The sequence below is a fragment of the Gymnodraco acuticeps genome, unplaced genomic scaffold (genome assembly GCF_902827175.1).
Source record: "Gymnodraco acuticeps unplaced genomic scaffold, fGymAcu1.1, whole genome shotgun sequence".
Taxonomy (NCBI): domain Eukaryota; kingdom Metazoa; phylum Chordata; class Actinopteri; order Perciformes; family Bathydraconidae; genus Gymnodraco; species Gymnodraco acuticeps.
Genome location: NW_022991761.1, coordinates 929,069 through 936,565, shown reverse-complemented (window position 1 = coordinate 936,565; position 7,497 = coordinate 929,069). Strand labels below are relative to the sequence as shown.

The 7,497-nt window shown below is 46.4% G+C and overlaps 1 protein-coding gene across 1 annotated transcript in view; it reads left to right on the top strand.

Moving 5' to 3' along the window:
- dmtn (dematin actin binding protein) overlaps nt 1-7,497 on the top strand; it is a 28,766-nt gene that overhangs the window by 570 nt on the left and 20,699 nt on the right. The window contains exon 2 of the mRNA XM_034199328.1: nt 1,844-1,908. The gene's annotated coding sequence lies outside the window, so the exon portion shown is untranslated. The remainder of the gene's footprint in view (nt 1-1,843; nt 1,909-7,497) is intronic.

Sequence of the window (7,497 nt, the reverse complement as noted above, 5' to 3'; positions counted from 1 at the left end):
ATATTTCCTTATCTGAGTCAGCTTCTCCAGCCGTATCTGGCCGTGCAACACTTACAGTGTCACATATGCAGACGTATTATTTTAAGCAACACATTAATTTGACGAAACACTCAACTCAAATGTAATTAAAGTCAGATCCACTCGTGTCTTAGATAGATGGGGCAGTGATATCATAAAACTGTTGTACGCTTTCAAACACTCGGTAGTTATTTTTTAACCAGTTGTTCTGTATTCACCTTGCTGCAGGTGCAACTCTGTGGCTCGTATCCTGGATTATATGTTTAAGTCATGGATGTTTAAAGTTCATATTTGTCTAATATTAGTTTATTTTTCATTAATGAAGTATGACGCTGCGCTGTCAGTACACTTGTCCCTGTTTGTGATTGGTCAAATGTAGCTAACCCCGCCCCTTTCACGTGAACACGTTCTCAGCTGGAGAGAGAAACCCTGGCTTGATTTATCGAGTTGATAACCAGCGTTGTAGGACCGCTTAGCGAGATCTCGTTTGTTAGGGTTAGTGAAGATAACTCAAATAGGGTCTGTTGAACTGGCTTCGTAGAACAGGGCACAGGTGGCTGCATAGAAGCGCAAATGTCAAAGACACAAACATGCACATTATATTTTTATTTTACCAGGATGCAGTGACACAAATATTTGGGAAGGCTTAGCCTTCCCTAGCCTACAGTACCCGCCGCCCATGCCGGCCAGCTAACCAATCAGAGCACACTGGGCTCTGGTTTCAGACAAAGGGTGAAAAGAGGTGCTGCAGCACAGGCAGTATGAGAAACATAAAGAGCTTTTTGAACATTAAAATGTCACAGTAAAAGAATAAAATATGAATATGAATCCGATCTGTCCTCTTTTAAAGACTATAGTATACTTACACTTACAAACTGTAATTGAGTAAATACTTTCTGTTACATTCTGACTGTGGACAAATGGCAGCTCTGCTGTGGAGAAGACAATCTTATATATCAGATTCCTCCAGTGTTTTCGACCAGATGATTGATCAGCAGGAGCCATTAGCTTGTAATTGATCTGTCCCTGGGGACATGTTATTCTTCTCTGGAATTTGCTGTTCCAAACATGATGTAGGGAGGCTGCTACTGTTACGTTTCTTAGGACATAACAGCACTTTGGTGTCTCTCAGAAAAAGGCTTCTCTCTACAGCCACAACAATCATTTGACATTGACTAATCATACAGAGAAAATAAGAATACCCTGTCTTACCCTATCTTCCCATTTGCATCTGAAAATACATTTTGCAAAAGTACATTCAACCAGTCAACCACATATCAACAAATTAAGAATTTAAATGTCAGGGACATTAGACGCCAGCCGAGATCAATACAGGAGGGTTAGACACAGACAGAGAGTCTGCATAAAATCTGAAACATCGTAGACAGAAATATGGAAACATTACGAGAAAACTCTTCATCAGCAATCTGGGTCATTCTTTACATTACACACCTGTCAGTTGAACCTAATATTTTTTATTTAAACTTAATAGTATTGCTTTAAACCAACTAACCTAATACAGTTATGAGAAAGGCATAGAACAAGCAGCAGTTGATGAATCAAAGGGGTGTCATCACATACGATTGCATCCCCACTCCCCATTTACTTCTAGATAACTACATACAGTAACTATGATAGTCCTGCTGCAGCTGTAAACAGCTGGAGGTTGTTTTTTAAATCTGCAAATTGTATCTGTGTTAATTTCTGTATTTTGGAAATATGTTGATATTCATGTTTTTTTGCTATAATAACAATATGGTGGATCTCAAGGGGTTAATCCTCTAATTTAGAATACATATTTATTGAATATGTGTGTATTTTTCAGGTGTTGATCTGGCTCCAGAGCCCTGAAGACAACAGATACAGAAATGATCCCCTATTCTCCCTGAGGTATAAATACACACACCAAATGGTATTGCGAGTGTGTGCAGGGTGTTTCCTGTTACTGACCGCATGTTACCCACTCTTCTATGTGTGGGTGTCTGTTGGACAAAGCTGTGGACTCTGGAATAATCCCTTTGTGTCCCTCAGTCACATTTGACAATGCAGAACTGGCAACCCAGCAAACTGAAATTGCTATTAACTGTCTAAGATTCACAAGAAACACACACTAATCTGAGCAAAAAACATTGTTATTCAGATATAACATTTCACATATCCAGATGTTTAAGGTAAAGGACAGGGAAAGGTCCAGGATGGGGTTAGCCTAGTTTAGCATAAAAACTGGAAGCAGGAGGAAACTGCTAGCCTCCATTTTCCAACAACTCCAAGCATTTTCTTGCATTAATTAAACAGTTTGTTGACAGATGTGCTATTCTTTTTGCCAAGAGGAAGGTATCGTTCCCTTCACACATTCCTCATGCATAAACAGTTTTTCTGCTTAGTTCAATTCACAATATGACACAGATGGAGGCTTGTTAGCAGTTGCTGTAGCACTAGCTACGTTTAATCAGCGCCATGCTAAACTTACATTGCGAAGTGTTAGCTACAAAAAAAGTTGAGTTGTTGGGTTGGATTTTTACTCTTAAACGTTACTAGCGTACAACTAATTTAACGTAAACATCAGCCCCTGATTGTTCCATTTTATTTTTGCTGATACTGTAATAACAACATGATTACACTTAATAACATGAGATTAATTATTGAGATAACAGTTGAGCTGAAATAAAAGCTATGTTAATAGGATTTACGCTTTTGCTAGTGGAGCCTCACAGATGGGGGTGCTGCAGCCCCCTCAGCACCCCCCCTTCCCGCGTCCATGGTGCTCAGGCTGAGTTCAGGCTAAGTTTTACGATGGCTCGCTGTCTCGCAGACCCCAAGCAGCAACCAGGAAACGACACCAGTAATAGAGCTCACACTGTGCCCTGCTCACAGCAGCGAGCCTCGCAACGTCCCGCCAACACGGCACCCAGACCCCACGCAGCATTCTCAGCTGTTTGTCATTACTGGTGTCATTTTCTGGTTGTTAACGCCATTGTAACACATAATCACTGATGTTCCGCTGTAACGGTGGTGGACTCATCAGAATAGAGTGGGCGAGCTGACCAATCAGAGCACAGTGGGCTCACAGGGAGGGGGGGCAGGAGCTCCAACAAGCCATTTAGGACAGAGAGTGAATACACATACTATACACAGAGATGCTGTATGAGAAACCAATGTGAGTTTGGAACATTGCACAATATAAAGCTATTTTAGTAGACCTCAACAATGGAATTATGATCAGTAGAAATGGCCATGTCATGGGACCTTTAACAAATATGATCTATTCTTATGTAACAAGACATGAAACTATAAGTGTTAATGAAGTCTAAATAATGTTACATTTGTCTCAGTGGACCACACAGTTTGTACAGAATATCAGTATGACAATACGACACCCTCTGTCCTTAGACCACATGTGTCAAACTCAAGGCCCAGGGGCCAAATCAGGCCCTTGATGGATTTAATTTCGGCCCGCAGGATAATTTCTAATTACTATTAGATCTGGCCCGCCGGTATATTGCACTCACACCTCAATCAATCAATCAATCAATGTTTATTTATATAGCCCAATATCACAAATGTTACATTTGTCTCAGTGGACTTCACAGTGTGTACAGAATATCAGTATGACAATACGACACCCTCTGTCCTTAGACCCTCACATCGTACAAGGAAAAACTTCCGGAGAAAACCCACAGTTTAAAGGGGAACATGGGAGAAACCTCAGGGAGAGCAACAGAGGAGGGATCCCTCTCCCAGGACGGACAGACGTGCAATAGATGCCGTGTGTAAATTGAAAAGATAATACATTTGCAACATAGGTAGTCCAAATGTTTGGAAATGCATGTGTGTATAATAGGAAGATGAATCCACGAGGATATCCATCCAGGACCTATGATCCAGGACCACAGCCACGACTCAAGATCCAGGGCTCGCGATCCAGGACCGCAGCAACAGGATCATCCATGACTCCGGATCCCGGCGTATATAGACACCAAAAAGAAAGACATTTGGGGAAGCTGGGTTAATCGGACTTATGCACCCAACAGCAGTTCAGAGTATACGGCCTTCTTGGAGACCCTGGAAAGAGTCCTGTATGGGGCTCCTGAAGGGGACTCTTTAATCTTGCTGGGAGACTTCAACGCACATGTGGGCAATGATGGAGACACTTGGAGGGGCGTGATTGGGAGGAACGGCCCCCCTGATCTGAACCAGAGTGGTGGTTTGTTACTGGACTTCTGTGCTAGTCATGGATTGGCCATAACAAACACCATGTTCGAACATAAGGATGCTCATAAGTGTACGTGGTACCAGAGCACCCTAGTCAGAAGGTCCATGATCGATTTCGTTATCGTATCATCGGACCTGAGGCCGTATGTTTTGGACACTCGGGTAAAGAGAGGGGCGGAGTTGTCAACTGATCACCATCTGGTGGTGAGTTGGGTCGAGTGGCGGGGGAAGCCTCTGGATAGACCTGGTAAACCCAAACGTGTAGTTCGGGTGAACTGGGAACGTCTGGAGGAGGCCCAAGTTCAGGAGGCCTTCAACTCACACCTCCGGCGGAGCTTTTCGGGCATTCCTGTGGAGGTTGGGGACATTGAACCAGAGTGGTCGGTGTTCAAAGCCTCTATTGCCGAAGCCGCGGCGGGGAGCTGTGGTCTCAAGGTCCTAGGTGCCTCAAGGGGCGGTAACCCTCGAACCTCCTGGTGGACACCGGTGGTCAGGGAAGCCGTCCGACTGAAGAAGGAGGCCTTCAGTGATTTGTTATCCCGGGGGACTCCCGAGGCAGTTGCAAGGTACCGACAGGCCCGAAGGGCAGCAGCCTCAGCGGCCGAGGCAAAGCAGCGGGTGTGGGAGAAGTTCGGAGAAGACATGGAGAAGGACTTTCGGTCGGCACCAAAGTTGTTCTGGAAAACTGTCCGACACCTCAGGAGGGGGAAGCAGGGAACCATCCAAGCTGTGTACAGTAAGGATGGGACGTTGTTGATCTCAACTGATGGAGTGTTAGGGCGTTGGAAGGAACACTTTGAGGAACTCCTGAACCCGACAACTCCGCCCTCTATGTTAGAGGCAGAGCTGGAGTATGACGGGGGATCAACACCAATCTCCCGGGGGGAGGTCACTGAGGTCGTCAAACAACTCCACAGTGGCAAAGCCCCGGGGGTGGATGAGATCCGCCCGGAAATGCTGAAGGCTCTGGGTGTTGAGGGACTGTCATGGTTGACACGTCTCATCAACGTTGCGTGGAAGTCGGAAACAGTACCGAAGGAGTGGCAGACCGGGGTGGTGGTTCCCCTTTTTAAAAAGGGGGATCAGAGGGTGTGTGCCAATTACAGAGGCATCACACTACTCAGCCTCCCCGGGAAAGTTTACTCTAAGGTACTCGAAAGGAGGGTCAGGCCGATTGTCGAACCTCAGATTGAGGAGGAACAATGCGGATTCCGTCCTGGTCGTGGAACGACGGATCAGCTTTTTACTCTCGCAAGGATCCTGGAGGGGGCCTGGGAGTACGCTTATCCGGTCTACATGTGTTTTGTAGACTTGGAGAAGGCGTATGACCGAGTTCCGAGTTACTGTGGGAGGTGCTGCGGGAGTATGGGGTGAGGGGGTCTCTATTCAGGGCCATCCAATCTCTGTACTCCCAAAGCGAGAGCTGTGTCCGGGTCCTCTGCAGTAAGTCGGACCCATTTCCGGTGAGGGTTGGCCTCCGCCAGGGCTGCGCTTTGTCACCAATCCTGTTTGTAATATACATGGATCGGATTTCGAGGCGTAGTCATGGGGGAGAGGGTCTGCAGTTCGGTGGACTAAGGATTGCACCACTGCTTTTTGCAGATGATGTGGTTCTAATGGCTTCATCGGTCTGCGACCTTCAGCACTCACTGGATCGGTTCGCAACCGAGTGTGAAGCGGCTGGGATGAGGATCAGCACCTCCAAATCTGAGGCCATGGTTCTCAGCAGGAAACCGATGGACTGTCCACTTCAAGTAGGGAATGAGTCCTTACCCCAAGTGAAGGAGTTCAAGTATCTCGGGGTCTTGTTCTCGAGTGAGGGAACAATGGAGCGTGAGATGGGCCGGAGAATCGGAGCAGCGGGAGCGGTACTGCAGTCACTTTACCGCACCGTTGTGACGAAAAGGGAGCTGAGCCAGAAGGCAAAGCTCTCTGTCTACCGGGCCATTTTCGTTCCTACCCTCACCTATGGTCATGAAGGATGGGTCATGACCGAAAGAACGAGATCGCGGATACAAGCGGCCGAGATGGGTTTTCTCCGCAGGGTGGCTGGTGTCTCCCTTAGGGATAAGGTGAGAAGTTCGGTCATCAGGGACGGACTCGGAGTTGAGCCGCTCCTCCTTCGCGTCGAAAGGAGCCAGTTGAGGTGGTTCGGGCACCTAGTTAGGATGCCACCTGGGCGCCTCCCTAGGGAGGTGTTCCAGGCACGTCCAGCTGGGAAGAGACCAAGGGGTAGACCTAGGACCAGGTGGAGGGATTATATCTCTTCGCTGGCCTGGGAGCGCCTTGGGATCCCTCAGTCAGAGCTGGTTGATGTCGCCAGGGAAAATAAAGTTTGGGGCTCTCTGCTGGAACTGCTACCCCCGCGACCCGACCACGGATAAGCGGGAGAAGATGGATGGATGGATGGATGGGTTAATCGGAACATGAGAGTACACAGGTATAGACAGAGAGAAGGAAGTAGTAAGATGTCCCCCGACAAACTAAGCCTATATCAGCAAAACTAGGGGCTGAATCTAATCAGCCCTAACTATAAGCTTTATCAAAAAGGAAGGTCTTAAGCGCACTCTTAAAAATGGATAGGGTGTCTGCCGCCCGAACACAAACTGGAAGCTGATTCCACAAATGTGGAGCTTGATAAGAAAAGGCGGGCAGCGTCAGGTAAAAAAAGTTATTTAGCAATCCCAAACCTGAGCCTCACGCGCCGCCTATGTCTACTGCCATGCTATTCAGTTCACTTTCTCCTACTTCCTGTACCCGGTTTCCTGTCTAACCTTCAGTACAAATGTTACAAAAATATAAATGTGCAAATATGAAACATACAGGTCAATATCACCTTGCCATTGGTAGCTGAACTGTCAATACCCCAAAACATATTCTTAGAAAGAAATACCAATTTTTTTGTTATTTAGACACAATTAAAGGTAGGGTAGGTAAGAATGGAGAAACCAGCTCGAGTGTGCTAGAATTTGAAAATACACAACCAAAATAAATCTGCCCCTTCCTTCAGACTTCCTTACAGAGCCCCTCGTCCAACACGCACGAACGCGCACATGACCAATGAGGGCACGAGATAAGTTTGTGCACGAGATGGAAGGCTCACAGGCAGGCAGGCCATCCAATTATTTACCGCGGGCCGGGGCAGATAATTGGACTTGCTTTTTACAGCGCCACAGCTTCCACAGATGAAACATTTGTATGTATTTATTGTCAAAGCATTTCATTTATCCATTGCTATCGGGATGTTAAGAGCATTCCATGGAATAT